The 16,987-nt window shown below is 46.1% G+C and overlaps 1 long non-coding RNA gene across 1 annotated transcript; it reads right to left on the reverse strand.

The window, feature by feature from the left end:
• Positions 1–763: 763 nt before the first annotated feature.
• On the reverse strand, positions 764–1,425 carry LOC132535330 (uncharacterized). Its single transcript, XR_009547126.1, has 2 exons — positions 1,335–1,425; positions 764–1,142 (listed from the first exon to the last, which is right to left on the reverse strand). It is a non-coding gene; the product is annotated as an uncharacterized LOC132535330 (long non-coding RNA).
• Positions 1,426–16,987: the final 15,562 nt, after the last annotated feature.

Here is a 16,987-nt window from a genome sequence, read left to right on the forward strand (position 1 = left end):
TATAACATTTTAAAGTAAAATATATGCCCAGGGCCAGGGAAGTGACTCAGTGACAGAGCACACACCGTGTATGTGTGAGACCCAGGCTCACCGCCACCCCATCCCACCCCCATCCCTATTTGCAGGGTGGACAATTCACAAGCAATGAAGCAGGTCTGCAGCTATCTCTTTGTCTCTCTCCCTCTCTGTTTTCCCCCTCCCCTCTCAATTTCTCTCTGTCCTATTAAAAAAAAAATGGCCACGGGAGCAGTAGATTCATAGTGCAGGCACTGAGCCCCAACAATAATCCTGGAGGCAAAAAAAAAAACTTAAATATTTACATTTTATAATATCTTGAGATTTCAGCTCTCATTCCTTGGTGAAGCCATGGCAAGTGACCACAAACTGGGCAGCCATAAACAACAGACGTGCATCCTTCTAGAAGTTCCAGAACCCAGCGGGCTGCAGTCAGCATCAGGACACTTCTAAAGATGTTCCTACCTCCTCCTGGAAATCCTGCCCACACTGCCTCCCCTCCTGTCTGTCAAATCCTACACACACACACACACACACACACACACACACACACACACACAGAGAGAGAGAGAGAGAGAGACACACGCATGCACACACTCATGCTCACATATGTTCCTTATAAGGATACTCACTATTACATTATCAGCCCATCTGGGAAACTCAGGCTGTTCTCCTCACCTCAAGATCCTTCATTTAATCACAAAGACCTTTTCTTTCATTCTTTCTTTCTTTTTTTTTTTTGATGTAATCTTTCAAAACATCTTTTTTTTAATTTATTTAAAAAAAGAGACATTAACAAAACCATAGGATAAGAGGGATACAACTCCACACAATTCCCACCACCAGATCTCCACATCCCATCCCCTACCCTGATAGATTTCCTATTCTTTAACCCTCTGGGAGTATGGACCCAAGGTCATTGTGGGTTGTAAAAGGTGGAAGGTCTGGCTTCTGTAATTGCTTCCCCGCTGAACATGGGCGTTGACTGGTTGATCCATACTCCCAGGATACCCCTCTCTTTCCCTAGTAGGGTGGGGCTCTGGGAAAGCAGAGCTGCAGGACATATTAGTGGGTCATCTGTCTAGGGAAGTCTGTTTGGCATCATGCTAGCATCTGGAACCCGGCGGCTGAAAAGAGAGCCAAACAAATTGTTGAGCAACACAAAGATCTTTTCTCCAGGTTCACATGCAGACATTCAGGAGACATGTGTGGGCATGTCTTTTGGGGGAGACCATCTAATCCATAACAATATCTTTGCAAAAAAGAGCAAAATAGTCTTTAAAAATATGATAAAAAGTTGGAGAGATAAGGACTCATACCTTGCCATGTGTGCAGCCTTGACACCACATGTGAGATACCACGGCACCAGGGGGAGCTCTAGCGCTGGTGCGTGCGTGCGTGCGTGCGTGCGTGCGTGCGTGCGTGTGTGTGTGTGTGTGTGTGTGTGTGTGTGTGTGTGTGTGTGTGTGTAATTTAAATGGGGAAAATAATGGCCCAGGAGCAGTGACATCATGCTTTGGAGGTAGGATGGTGGACAAAACATTGGACTCTCAAGTATGATATCCCAACTCCAATTCTCAGTATGATGTATGTGAGATTAATGCTCTGGCTCTCTCTCCCTCTCCTCCTCCTCCTTCTCCTCCTTCTTCTCTCTCTCTCTCTCTTTCTCATTAATATATAAACAAAATCTTTTGAAATATCTCTCTCTCTCTCTCCCTCTCATTAATATATAAACAAAATCTTTTGAAATGTGACCTAGCAGAGAACTGTGGGTGATGGGATAGAGGGTGACCTGGGTCCATGTGGAAAAAGAACTCATAGGACTCAGACAGGTCTGATGAGGAGGTTAGAAGGCAGCATGCCCCAGCCTCCTGGGCCTGTTTGAGCCAATGAACAAGTCTGAGTGGCTTTGTTGAAGCTTGGAAGGTTGGGAGACAGAGGGGTGGAGAGGAGGTGGCAATGAGGATAGGGAGAATAAGACATCAGCGATGACCGTTTTCATCATTTCAAGTTAGGAGAACTTGTATCATATATAGTCAAATCTATGTACAGTGAGTGAGGTGAGGGATTAAAAAAAAAACCCTGACAGAACAAAAACCTTGTCTCTCATGTAGCTCTCCATATAGGGTTTGCACCTTGCCATTTCTACGACTTGGGTTCCAGCCCTAGAACCACATGAGAAAGTGGAAAATTTCTGGAGAAGCTCCAGTGCTGTAGTCTCTGTTCCTTTCTCTGAGATAAAAGGAATAAATAAAAAGACTGGTCCAGGAGCTGTGAATTCATGCATGTGTGAAGTCCCAGTGCCACAAGACAAAACCAGAGCTGTTGTTCCCTTCACTTCACAGGCTCTGTATCTGCAGGGGTGAGACCTCACCCCCACCCCCCACCCAGGACAACTAGGCTGTTCTCATCCTCCTCTGAGGAGCCAGCTCTTTGAGTCTCAATGCAAGACTTCTCACCCCCATTATAAAATTCAAGATGCCAGTGACTAATCTTTCCATCTGATTCTGCCCCCAAACAAGACAGTCTGCTTAGCATAGGCCCAATTTCATAGGAGAAAATGACTCCCCATGTGTTTGCCTAATGACAGCTAAACATCACTGAGGCCCTACGCTGAGAACACTGTGCTGAGTCTGCCTAATTCTCTCCACTGTACTTTGAAGTCAGTGCTATCATTATCCCCATTTTACAGATGAAGAAAAGAAGGTTTAGTGGTCTATGAGGTAGCAAAATGGCTAGAGCTTTGGACTTGAAAGCATGGGGCCCTGAACTTGATTGTGGGTATCGCATGTGCCAGAGTGAAGCTCAGGTTGATGCTTTATGTTTGTTTTATTTTTGTTTACCAGAGCACTGCTTTATGATGTTGTGAGGGAGATCGAACCTGCAACCTCAGAGCCTCAGGCATGAGAAACTACCTCTCTCTCTCTTGCTCTCTCTCTCTTATGTACACTAAGCAGGAAGGAAGGAAGGAAGGAAGGAAGGAAGGAAGGAAGGAAGGAAGGAAGGAAGGAAGGAAAATGGATGGATGGATGTAAAGAAGGAAGGAATGGGTGGGTTGAGGAGACAGCACAACAGTTATGCAAAAGATTCTCATACCTGAGACTTTGAAATCCCAGGTTCAATCCTCAGCACCACCATAAGCCAGAGCTCAGAGCAGAGGAATGTTCTGGTTTCTATCTACCTATCTATATTTATCTATATCTCTATCTTGTTAAAATAAAATATTTTAATAAGAAAGAAAGAAGGAAAGAAAGGAAGGAAGGGGAAAGGAAGGAAAGGGAAGGAAAGGAAAGGAAAGAGAGGTTCAGGGCCAGGTGGTGGCACACCTGGTTGAGCACACATGTTATAGTGCTCAAGGACCCAAGTTCAAGCCCCTGGTCCCCACCTGTAGAGGGAAAGCTTTGTGAGTGGTGAAGCAGGGCTGCAGGTGTCTCTCTGTCTCTCTCCCTCTATATCACCCCCTTCCCTCTAGATTTCTGGCTGTCTCTATCCAATAAATAAGTAAATAAAAATTAAAAAAGAAAGAAAGAGAGGCTCAGCAAGGTTAAGTGGTTTGCCCATAGTTATTTAGCTGGTAATTCTTGGGATTAAAAATGCTTCACCTAGAAGCCCAGGATGTGGTGCAGTGAATAATGTCGGACTCTCACATATGAAGGTCTGAGTTTGATCCTTCTTGCATGTGCCAGAGTGATGCTTTAGTCATTTCCTCTTCCTCCTCCTCCTCCTTCTCTAATAAACACTTGGTAAATTAAAAAAAAAAAATGCTTCCCTTACCGGTCTTGCCTTTGTGTCTATAGCCACTTCTGCCCCATCCTCAGTAGCTACAAATACAAGTAAAAAACTTAAGGAGATGCCTACACACTGGTGAGTAATGGAGGGTCTGAGAAGGTGGCAGAAACCTATTTAATTACAGTTTTAATGGGGAAAAAAAAAAGTAGCCAGGGTAGTCACTTGGTACTGCATGTGCCAGAGCGGTGTTCTGATGCCTCATTAAATAAGTAAGTATGTCTCTTGGAACACTTAGGGAGGAGGGGAAGTGACGTATCAGCTCATCAAAGCAAAGTCTGGAGACGCATGTACCAAAATGTCAGCAGCGGCGACATCTGGGCAGCAGGAACATGGGAAACTGCCTGCCTTCTGGGCTGTGTTCTCTGCTATTTGGACTTCAGACAATGAGCACACACTGTTTTCGCAGGCAAGGGAAGAAAAAATAAAAGGCAATGAAGACTTCAAAAAAAAGGAGGGGGAGCCTGGTTCGGCAGCTCCTCTGGGGTCAAGCAGATCCCTTCTGCATCAGGAACACCCCTGTCACCCCCACTCTCCTCATCCCCCTTACTCCCTTCTACCCCCACCCCCACCCCACCCATTCAAACCAGAAAAACCTGTGCCTGGCCTCTCCTCCCTTGACTGCGGTGAATCTACAGAAGAGCAATGCCCTTCACAGTCACTAGGGGCTTTGCGGTCCTTGGCGTGCCTTCCCCAGCTGGCTCACAGCTAACCCTCCCAGCCTTACTGTAATCTCATGCCCATCTGCATATAGCAGGGGAGCAAGAAGAAACAGGGCAAAGGGCACAGAAATCCCCTCTAAGGTCCAATGGTAGGATTCTAGATTGACACCTACATGGAAGAATCAGAAGAGAGACAGCCGTGTTTCAGGGAGACAAGTATTTATTGTGACAAAGCAGGGATAGAAGAGAGAGGAGAATACACACTTAGTGGTGAGCAGACAACAGAGAAAGAGAGAGAGATGAGAGAGAAAGAGAGAGAGAGTTCTTCCTCCAAGAAAGTCTTTCTCTAAGTAAACCCCTAACACATGGGATAGATGAGGAAGCTGAGTCTTAACCAAGATAAGCCCCTTGTCCAAGGTCACCTCCCCAGTCCACAATTGTGCTGGGTCCAAATGCCTCAGCTGTGTTGGTTCAAAGTCATATTAGAAACAGGTGTTTCAGGGCTGCAAATCAACCTGTTGGATCTTGTCAAATCACAGGGAAGAGCAGCTGTGTCCATGTTCTCTAAAGAAACCATTCCTACAGCCTCCGGGCTGAGACTTACCAGAATCTTGCCCTGCGTGCCTGTCCCTGGGGCTGAGCCCCAAGTAGGAACAGAACAGACAAGCTTTTGGGCCCAGACAGAGAGTGAAAGGAGCCAAGAGCAGCTGGCCAGGGTGCTAATGAAACAGGAACAGGCACACCTTATGGTCTAGGGGGTGGGTCGTGGCACACCCAGTACAGCACACATATTACCATGAGCAAGAACCCAGGTTCAAGCCCCCAGTCCCTACCCGCAGGGAGGACGTTTCCCTAGCTGCGGAGCAGTGCTGCAGGTGCCTTTCTTTTCTTCCACTTTCTCTCTCCTTCTATATTTCTGTCTCTGTAAGAAAGGGGGAGTGGGAAGCTACTGAGAGTAGTAGAGTTGTGATGAAGGTACTGAGCCCCAGTGATAGCCCTAGTTATATTTTTTTTTAAAAATGGGGGGAGATAGAGTAATGGTAATGCAAAAAGACTTCCATGCTTGAAGCTCCAAAGTCCCACATTTAATCCCCAGCACCACCATAAGCCAAAGCTGGGCAGTAAAATAAATAAATACATACTGCTAATAATAATTTATAAATAAAATAATTACACTGAATTAAAAAAAAAACTATCATCTAGGACCATGGGGGCATGAGCTGGGTCAGAAAACAGAGGATGCCTGAGCAATCATTTAGTATTTCTGGGCCTCCCCACCCCTCCTCTGGAACACAGGCAAGAGTAGCACTGCCTGCTAACGTGTGTTAAGGGTGAGATGAGTGATTTGTGCAATTCATTCAACGCATGCCTGGACACAATACATGCTGAACAGACAGATGCTTGGCGATAGTAACAGGAGTGAATCTGTTTGCTCAGGCCAATTCAGTTCCTGGCTATGAGCATATGTTGAGAACCAGGACCTCGACTAAGCCCCGGGGATAAAACCCACGCACTTAGCTCAAAAGTTCTCCAGGGAGCCTGCCCTGCCCACTGGTATCCCACATCATGGAGAGATAATGGCTGGGATGGTGGCCGAGCCACAGGGTGTGGACCATGAGTGCCCGGCAAAGCCACCTGGTCTTTTATTGGCTGGAATCAGAGAAGGTCTCAGAGCAGGGGGTGTGGCCAATCCAGTCCTCTCAGAAATGGTACCAGGAAGCTGCCACCCCCAGGGCACTGAGCTGTAGCTGAGCAGGCACAATAAGGTTAGAGACTGAGGGGGGCACAGAGGTCTATGGGAGCTGGGCTGGGGGCAGGCTTCACCCACAAAAGGCTGCTGGTGGAGTAGGAGAGACCAAATAGACAGGCCTGAGGAAGGGAGGCTTCAGTGCTTGGGGGAAGCTGCAGGACGGGGGCAATTCTGACTCCAGCAAGCGCAGAGTTAAAGGGTCTATTTATTTTTCTTTGCTTTTGCTTTTTTTTTTTTTTTCCTTTTTCTTTTTTCTCTTGCTTTTTGTTGCTTTTGTTTTGTTTGTCATAGGGCCTTCACTACCCCAGGCCAACATTTCAAATAGATAGAGATAGAAGGAAAGATACACAGCACTGTGGCCCAAGAGGCAGCACAATGATGAAAGTGTTGGACCTATAAGCATGGGGTCCTGAGTTCAATCCTTGATGTTGCATGTACCAGAGTGATGCTCTGGATATTCAGTTTATTTCATGTGAGAGAAAGAAAAGAAAAAAAAGTCAGGACATCACATGATGCAAGAGGATCAAACCAGGACCCCCAGGCAGGCAAGTACAGAGCTCTACTAGCTTTGCAACTGTCCTGTTACTATTTACCCCCTTTCAACACTGAGTAAGAGAGGGAGCTGGGAGTCGGGTGGTAGTGCAGCAGGTTAAGTGCACGTGATGCAAAGCACAAGGACTGGCAGAAGGATCCCGGTTCAAGCCCCTGGCTCCCTACATGCAGAGGAGTCGCTTCACAGGTGGTGAAGCAGGTCTGCAGGTGTCTATCTTTTCTCTCCTCCTCTCTCTTCCCCTTCTCTCTCCATTTCTCTCTGTCCTATCCAACAACGATGACATCAATAACAACAATAATAACTACAACAATAAAAAACAACAATGGCAACAAAAGGGAAAAATAAATGAATAAAAAATTTTAAAAAAAGAGAGAGAGGGAGCTGCCCATCCAACAGCACCCAGAGAGAGAGAAGGAAAAGGAGAGGGACATATGGAGGTAGTTATGATGTTGTGAGTGGTTTAGTGGGAAAGAGAGGATTGAATCAGGAAAAGAAGGGGACAACTATGTATAAATGTGGACAGATAGTTGTAGAGAAGATGGTTGGCCCATGTCTACAACTTTACGGGAACTGTGGTGGATAGCAGTGGGGAGAGTGAAGGTTCAGAACTCTGGTGGTGGGAATGGTGTGGATTCAAACCCCTGTCGACATGTAATTCTGTAATATAAAAATATGAAAAAGAAAAAATAAAAAATAAAGAAAAACATACTAAAGAGAGAGAGAGAGAGGTGGGGGGACGGAGCTGCCCAGAAGGTAGATGGGGTGTTGGGCTCTCAAGCATGAGGTCCCAAGTTCAGATCCAAACATCACAAGTAGCAGAGTAATGTTCTGGAGTTCTCTCTGTTCATAAATAAATGGGTTTTAAAAAAAAATGGGAGGAAGAAGAGAAGAACCACCACTATCCCACTATTTAGGAGCCAAGGCACAGAGTAAGATGACGCTATCTGACAAGAAGGGCAGGGAGCAGCTTCCAGGAAACTAGCAGAAACTAGGAGAAAGCTAGCAGACTCCAGGATAAGCTCCCAGCCTGGCTGGGAGAAGACTGGACAAGCTCTGGCTTGGGGTCACCGAGGCATTACTGGAGGGAGGTCTCTCATCTTCCCGGGATGATGATCCCGCAGAGGAGGCTGTGGGTGGAGTAGTGGTAACTGCCCCCCTCCAGCTCCGGGCTCCAGACTCCAGTGCCTGTGGAATCACGCTCTGCAGCGTGAGCCAGCTCAGCACTATCCAGCAGGGGCAGCCTGGATGCTGGCGGAGGAAGGCTGCTTCCGCCCACTTCCCAGCCTGACCCAGTTATCCCAATTTGGGGACAGTCTATTTACCCCGGGCGGGGGGGGTGGGGGGGGCAGCTCTGTCAGCCGAGAAAGTCTGACTGGGCTAAACAGGAAAAGGCCAGGAGTCGCTCCAGATGAAGCCAGGCAGACCAATCCCTGGGAGTGGGCTCCATGAGTCCTACATAGGCAACCAGTCCTCTGTGTTCCCTTCTCTGGGCCTCAGTTTTTCCCCTGTAACTATGACCTGAAGTAATCCAGGCACTCCTTTCCCCTTCATGGGACTGCATTGCGTGTTCAGACTGCAGTCAGCATTAGGGGAACTATAAACCTGCATCCCAAGCCCTGGGGTACCTCTCTCCTAGCCCCTTCCCCCTTTTCCACCCAGCCACCCACCCACACACTCCACAGCCGGGACAGCCAAGGGGAAGCTGCCCTGATGGAGCAAGGGGTGAGGTGCTCGCTCTCTTTCCGCGGGCAGGTGGCCGATGCCCAGAAGAGGGCAGCAGAGAGTAGACTCCCTGCTCGGGGGAGCGGTGACCTTGGCAATCTGCTGAGGCGGAGGAGGCTGGGGATTTTCAGTCTCACTGCTGTCAGGAAAGTGTTTCACAAGCTCCACTGGCACATCAGCATTCTTTCTCTTCCTGGGCCCCCAGGGCGTTGACACCCCCACACTCTCCCGCTGGGGGCCAGAGAATGGGGCCACCAGCTGTGTGCAGCTCAGAAAAGGAGGGCAGAGGAATGTGGGGCTGGGAGCAAGGAACAGACCTATGTTTGACTAAGACTGGAAGAGACCCTTTGTGTTTCTTCTTTTTAAAACATGTATATTTATACACATTCCCCATATTTGGGAGCTACTCTCTTCCCTGATTCAGTTTTCTAGTCCTTTTTCCAGCTATGACATCATTTCCCCAGACAATAACTGGAGTCCACCTGTATATCAGATGGCAGGCTCAGGCAAAAACTAGTAAAGTTATGAGCCCCTTGGAATATACCTGAAATAGACCTACTAGCTTTTTCCAAAATGGAGACCCCAAATCTCATCTGCAATATTCTTGCCTTTAGGTTCCTGATTAGTCAACAATTTGCTCTGCTTTCTATCTTAACTCTTTTCAGCCACCAGGTCTCAGATGCTACCATGATGCTAACTGGAATTGACTGGGCAGACGACCCCACCAATTTGTCCTGGAGCCCCACTTCCCCAGATCCCTGCCCCACTAGGGAAAGAGAAAGATAGGCTGGGAGTATGAAGCAACCTGTCAGTGCCCATATTCAGCGGGGAAGCAATTACAGAAGCCAGACCTTCCACCTTCTGCATCCCACAATGACCTTGGGTCCATACTCCCAGAGGGTTAGAGAATAGGAAAGCTATCAGGGGAGGGAATGGGATACAGAGTTCTGGTGGTGGGAACTGTGTGGAATTCTACCCCTCTTATCCTATTGTCTTGTCAGTGTTTCCATTTTATAAATAAAAATTATAAAAATTTAAAAAAACATGTATTTTATTTTAATGAGACAGACAAAAGAGATATCAGAATACTGCTCAGCTCTGGCACATGACAGTGCGAGGAATTGAATTTGAGGCCTCTGAGGCCACAGTCATGCAAGTTTGACACACAAGTCACTGTGCTATCTTCGTGGCCCCACTTGTGAGTATTTATTTGTAGGAAAGAGAGGGAGAAGGGAGGAGGGAGGAAGGATGGCCCAGTAGATAAAGTGTTGGACTCTCAAGCAAGAGGTCCTGTGTTTGACCCCAGCATCATATGTGCCAGAGTGATGCTCTAGTTCTCTCTTTCTCTCTCTCCTTAATCTTTAAGGGGGTTGGGGGGACCTAAAGCATCACTCTGGCACAGGCAATGTCAGGAATCTAACTCAGGGCCCCAAGCTTCCCAGGCCAGCCCTTGTGTTTGCTGCAGGTAATACTGGGACTGTGAGGAAGCTAAATAGAGAAGACACTCACATTCTCACTCTCATACTTCTCAGACATTCACACTTTCACACAGGCCATACTTGACTCACAGTCAGATGCACAGGACACATTTACAGACACACTAACTCACACTTCATGACCACTTTGGTGCATGTTTACACTCATGTACCCACACACCTGAATGCATCTCCATCTCCCAGTTTGCCAGGTCACAAATAATCACACTTGTGTACACATACACAAACCCTATACATTCACACTCAAACATATACTAACACACATGCTCCCCAGATGTTCATACACCCTTACAAGGACTCAAGACTCATGCACAATGTTTAACGTGCACGTAGTCATAACTCACACATTCATGTCCACACACGCCAGCCAGGGCCTCCTGGGAGAAGAGTTGAGAGGCCAGGTGGGAGTCAGCTCTGTTCCCTCCTGCTGGGCTTCCAGAGATAATCCCAGCTCTCAAGCATCTGTGAACCACCCTCTCTCACCCAAAAAAGGATTTGCGAGGGTTTAGAAGGCTAAATCCCAAATGAAACAGAATTTGAAAAAAGAAAAAAGGAGGTTTTGGAAAAGCATCAAAAGCATAACCCTTGTTTCTCCAAACCAGCACGCTAGCTGTGCTGTAAAGGCAGCCAGGTCTCTGTTTCCCTCCCTCCTACCTCACACTCCTCATCTTTCTCTCCCCAACTCCTGGAAGCATCTGCAATGAAAGATATTTGAGCCATTAACTCCCAAGATGTTTCCCAAGCAGGAACTTCCGCCCCACCCTTATCCCCACCCCTAGTCAGGCTCCAAATGAGAGACTTTAGCCTCCCTCCTCCAAACCCCTTCCTCCACTCCTCTTCCACCAGCCCCAACTACACCCTCCACCCCCGCCCCCACCCCTGCCCTTACCCCCACCCCCAATCTTCAGTGATGAAACAGTTTCTCTCCTCTTTGCTCTGGTCTCAGTCCTGATGGTCTACTCTGAGTCTGGGTCCCAACACATAGCACCACTATAGGCCAAAGAGGCCTTATTCAGACAAGATACCCGGTGTGATATTCCACTATAATCAGAGACTTCAGTCAGTAATAGCTGAGTGACTAGTCAGCTCAAAACTCAGTACTTGGGCTGGGGTGACAGCATAATGGTTATGCAAAACGACAATCATGCCTGAGGCTCTGATCTCACAGGTTCAATCCCCAGCACCATTATGAACCAGAGCTGAGTAGTGCTAAGTGATAAATCTCTCTCTCTCTCATTCTCTCTACTTCTCTCTCATTAAAATAATAAATAAAATATATATTTTTAAAAAACTCAGCACTTAGGGAGTTGGGCGTTAGTGCAGCAGGTTAAGTGTATGTGGCGCAAAGTGCAAGGACTGGAATAAGGATCCCGGTTCGAGCCCCCAGCTCCCCACCTGCAGGGGAGTCGCTTCACAGGCAGTGAAGCAGGTCTGCAGGTGTCTATCTTTCTCTCTCCCTCTCTGTCTTCCCCTCCTCTCTCCATTTCTCTCTGTCCTATCCAACAATGACAACATCAATAACAACAACAATAATAACAATAAAACAAGGGCAACAAAAGGGAATAAATAAATAATTTTTTTAAAAAACTCAGTACTTCTTGGTCAGCAGGATAGCGCACCAGGGAGGGTGCCTGCTTCACCATGGGCATGACCCAGGTCTCAGGCCCCTTAAGACAGCTGTCAGCAGGACCCACAGGAATACCTAAGCCATAGTTTATGGGGCAAAACAAATCATGAAGCAAGTCCAATCAGGGCTTAAGGGAAGAAGAAACGGGCTCCGGGCCCCCATAATATGAGGAAGGGTGCATGGGCAGAAAGATGAGGTGAATCACTGGCAGCCACTTTCAAAGACTCTGCCTCAGCAGACATGCTCACTAAGCTCCCAGTGTGCTTCCTGTCAAAGAAACTAAGGTATAGCAGGCACCTGGATAATTTAGCATTCCTACTCACAACATTCTCTTTTTAAAATTGTCTTTATTTTTTAGAGGAGTGGAAAAGAGAGAATGAGAGGATCGCTTTGGCACATGCAATGACAAGGATCTAACTCAAGACCTCATGCTTGAGAGTTCAATGCTTTATCCACTATATGCCACCTCATACAAAATCTTTTTCCCCCCTTTCTACTTTATTTGATAGGACAGACAAATTAAGAGGAGAGAGGGAGATAGAGAGAAAAAGAGAATGCTTCTCATGAAGCATTCCCCCCACCACAAAGGTGGGGCGTGGGGGCTCAAACCCAAGTCCTTATACACGGTGATACGCACACACACCCCGAAAAATTTTTTTTTAATACATATACTTTTTCTTTCATATTTTTCTACCAGGTCTGTCTCTGTGTGTCTGCATGACTCTATCATTCCTAGAAACCATTTATTTATTTATTTATTTATTTTGGTAGAGCAAGAGACAGAGAGAAGGAGAGACAGACACCTATAGCAATGTTCCTCCGGGTGAATCTTCCCTTCTGCATATGGGGAGCTTGGACCTTGAACCCAGGTCCTCGTGTATGGTAATGTGTGTGCTCTATCAGGTGAAACACCGCCTGCCCCCTTAAATATGTATTTTATTTGTTGCATAGGAGAGAATGTGTAAGGTTTCACATGAAACACATCGAGAAAGGGAAACCAACCAGCCAGAGCACCACTCTGGTACATGTGGCAGCAGGGATGGAATCAGGAACCTCAAATATGCATGTCAGAGGCTTTACCAGTTGAACTATTTCTCCCAGCTGAACTCACAAAATTCTTACATCTACTTCCAGGCAGAATTGTCTTTTGGTGTATCATAGGGGATTTTTTCACTTACAAGTGATAGGAACCTACTTCAAACTGTCTTAAGCAAAATAGCACATTGAGTCACACACTGGGGAGCACAAGGATGAGGCTTCAGCCATGGCTGAGTCCAGAGACCCATGTGATAGCATCAGAAATGTGTCACACTTTCCAAGGCCCTGCCGTCATCTGTCCCGACTGGCCTCATTCCTTCATTCTCAGGAGAGCTCTTTCTACAGGGCGCCAAAGAGACCATTAAGCACCTTTAGATTTGCATTTTACCAGCTGGGCTTATCAGTGGAAAAGATGTACTTCCTCCCACACCTCAATGATTTCAGCAAAAGTTCCAGGTGTGTCACTTAATAGCCCAGACTGGACCATGACCCATCTCAGGAGCCAGTCTGTGCCTCTGATGAGCCACACCTGCTATTATACCCACCACAGAGGGGAGGATGGGGTGAAGTCAGTCTCACTAAAACCGTGAGGACTGAAAATTGGGGTGGTGTGGGGGAGAGTTCCTCCAAAGAAAAGCCAGTGGTATCACTAAAAGGAGGAGGAGGGAGAGGAGAAAGGGAAGAGGACAAAGAGGAAAAAGGGAGAAGGAGGAGGAGGAAGAGGAAGAAGGGAAGAGGATAAATACAGACACTAGAAGGCCATTGCATTATCCAATGTGTAAGAAAGAAAATCCCATAGCTTAACTGGAGATAAGTATTTTTTCTGATTCAGAAATCCAGAAAGGTTATGTAAAAGACTTTCATGCCTGAGGACCCAAGTTGCCAAATTCAGTCCCTGGCAACACCATAAGCCAGAGTTGAGCAGTGCTCTGGTAAAATAATAATGGTGTGTGTGTGTGTGGTATTACATCAATATATTGAAGCCTTCACTCAAGCAAGTGAACACAGACTATGTCCTGACATACCCTGTGTTCTTGGACAGCAGTTCTACATCCATTTAACAAAATATTTATTTAATTAGATAGGACAGACAGAAATTGAAAAGAGAAGGGAAGATAGAAAGAGATACCGGCAGACCTGCTTCACAACTTTCAAAGCTTTCCTTCTACAAGTGGAGACCTGGGACTTGAACCCGGGTCTTTGTGCACACTAGCATGTCTGCTCAACCGGGTGTACCAATAGCCAGCCCCTAACATCCATTTTTACATAGATCTGGAAACATTCTTCTATTCAACAATGAATGACATCAACAACAACAATAATGACCACAACAAGGCTACAACAACAAGGGCAACAAAAAGGGAAAATGGCCTCCAGGAGCGGTGGATTCATGGTACAGGCATTGAGCCCCAGCAATAACCCTGGAGGCAAAAAAAAAAAAAAAAAGAATAGAAAACCTTGGGAATTGTGTGGAATTGTACCCATCTTATCCCACAATCTTATCAATCATTATTAAATCACTAATAAAAAAGAAAAGAAAAGGAGAGAAGAAGAGATGAGAGAAGAGAGGAGAGAAAAGAAAAGAACCCTAGTGGCCTGGCAGGTTATACAGTGGCTAGGGCAAAGGACTTGCCAGCGTAAGGTTCAAAGTCTGGTCCCTGGCAATGCATGTGTCAGAGTGATCTTGGGCTCTCTATCTTTCCATCATTAATAAATCTTTCAGGCTGAGCAGTGGTGCACCCACTAGGGCACACATATCATCATGCTCAAGGGCCTAGATACAAGCCTCTGGTTCCCAACTTCAGGGAGGACGCTTCCTAAGAGGTGAAATGGTGCTAGAGGTGTCTCTTTATCTCTCTATCCCACTCCTCTCTCAATTTCTCTCTGTCTCTATCTAAAAGTTTTAAAAGAAGACAAAGAATAGCCACTGAAAACAGTGGTTAGCTGTGCAGACTCCAAGCCCCAGTGATAATGAAGGTAGCAATAAAAAATGAAAAAAATAAATATTTTGAAAATATTTTTTATTTTCTTTGATAGGACAGAGGGAGAGAAATTGACAGACACTCACTGCATTGTTTCACTGCTGTGACACTTCCTCCCTGCAGGTCCTGGGGGAATTACACCCAGCTCCTTTTGGTAACCTATGTGCTCAGTCAGGTGCTGCACTGCCCAGCCCTAAAGAAAAGCACCCAGGGGAGCCGGGCGGTAGCACAGTGGTTTAAGCGCATGTGGCACAAAGTGCAAGGACCGTAAGGAACCTGGTTCGAGCCCCCGGCTCCCCACCTGCAGGGGAGTCGCTTCACAGGCGGTGAAGCAGGTCTGCAGGTGTCTGTCTTTCTCACTCTGTTTCCCCCTTCTTTCTCCATTTCTCTCTGTCCTACCCAACAACTACATTAATAATAACAACAATAATAACTACAACAATAGAACAACAAGGGAAGCATAAGGGAATAAATATATATATTTTTTCTTTTTTTTTAATTTATTTTATTTATTTATTCCCTTTTGTTGCCCTTGTTGATAAATATATATTTTTAAAAAAAGAAAGAAAGAAGAACACCCAGATCTTATAGGTAATGACTTCCTGTATCCCACCCCACTTTCTTTTCCCTTCAGCCCTGTCTCTTCACACACTGACTCTGTTTTTTTTTTTTTTCTTTTAGTGATTTAAAAATGCTCAACATGACCGTGGGATAAGAGGGGTACAAGTCCACACAATTCCCCCCACCAGAGTTCCACATCCCATGCCCTCCATTGGAAGCTTTCCTATTTTTTTTATCCTTCTGGGAATATGGACCCAGGATCATTATGAGGTGCAGAAGGTAGAAGGTAGGGCTTCTGTAATTGCTTCTCAGCTGGACAAGGGAATTGGCAGGTTGATCCATACTCTCAGCCTGTTTCTATCTTTCCCTAATGGGGCAGGGGTCTGGAGAGGTGGGGTTCCAAGACATAATGGTGAGGTGATTGCCCAGGGAAGTCAAGTTGGCATCATGATAGCATCTGCAACTTAGTGGCTAAAAAGACTTAAGATATAAAACAGAAAAAAATGTTTACTAATAAAGAAACTTACGGGTAAGAATATAGCAGATGAGATTTGGAAGTCTATTTTAGATATATTCCAGAGGCCCATGACTTTACTAATTTTGCCTGAGCCTGACAGCTAACATGCAGGTGGGCTAAACGTATTGTCTGGGGAGATGGTGTCAGAGTTGGTAATATCACTAGAAAGCTGGATCAAGAAAAAGAGTAGCTCCCAAATCTGGGAAAAGTATATAAGTACCATTAACTGTAAACCCCAAAAATCTGATCTAGGGCCCATGTCTATTCATATTTAGCACAGGAGCCTGTGTAACCTCTGTATCCCTGTAGATCTGAGCTCACATTCCACGGTCATGGCTAGGAACATTCTAGGCTGCACTCATTTCAGGACCTGTCATCCTTGAATGGAAGTATATGTTGACCCAGCTTTTCTTTGGATAGTGGGGCAGTCCTTACTATTGTTCCTCATTGAGGGCAAGGTCCTGTAGAGGCCCACAAGAGGGACCATGATGCTGTTCCTGATGGAGATGACCGTTGATGGTGGAGAGAAGGATCTGTTAGATGTCTAGGACCATCAGATCTATGTGGGAATCCCAGGATTCTCTGATTAGGGCTCCAGATGATGGAGTGGCTGGCAGTGCCCCAAAGAGCCATCATTAGAGTGTGCCAGTCTCTTGCACTTATCCAGAGTTTGTAGCCCTTTCTTATATGACAAGGTTAGCCTTAAGCCTTGGAATGATTGAAGGAAGTGAAATAGGAAGTAGGTGAGGTGGGTATACATTGATTCTTTTTTTAAAAAAATATTTTATTTATTATTGGATAAAGACAGAGAGAAATTGAGAGGAGTGGGGGAGATAGAGAGGGAGAGAGACAGAGAGACACCTGCAGCCCTGCTTCACCACTAGTGAAGCTTTCCCCCTACAGGTGGGGGAAGCAGGGGCTTGAACCTGGGTCCTTTTGCACTATAATGTGTGAGCTTAGCCAGGTGCACCACCGCCTGGCCCCCTACACATTGAATCTTATCTTCTGATTTCCTTTATTGGACTTTATTTTATTTTTAAAATGTATTTATTTGTTTATTAGAGAGAGAGAGAGAGAGAGAGAACACCAGAGCACCACTCTGGCACATGTGACACCAGGAATCACATTCAAGTCTTATGTTTGAGAGTCCAATGTTTCATCCACGATACAGAAGTTTCCTCCAGTGCGGTGGAGGCCAGGATCAAATCTGGGTCATGCACATAGCAAAGCCATGTACCAACCATGAGAGCTATTTCACTGGCCCATGGACTTTACTTT

The sequence above is a fragment of the Erinaceus europaeus genome, chromosome 2, assembly GCF_950295315.1.
Source record: "Erinaceus europaeus chromosome 2, mEriEur2.1, whole genome shotgun sequence".
NCBI classification, from domain to species: domain Eukaryota; kingdom Metazoa; phylum Chordata; class Mammalia; order Eulipotyphla; family Erinaceidae; genus Erinaceus; species Erinaceus europaeus.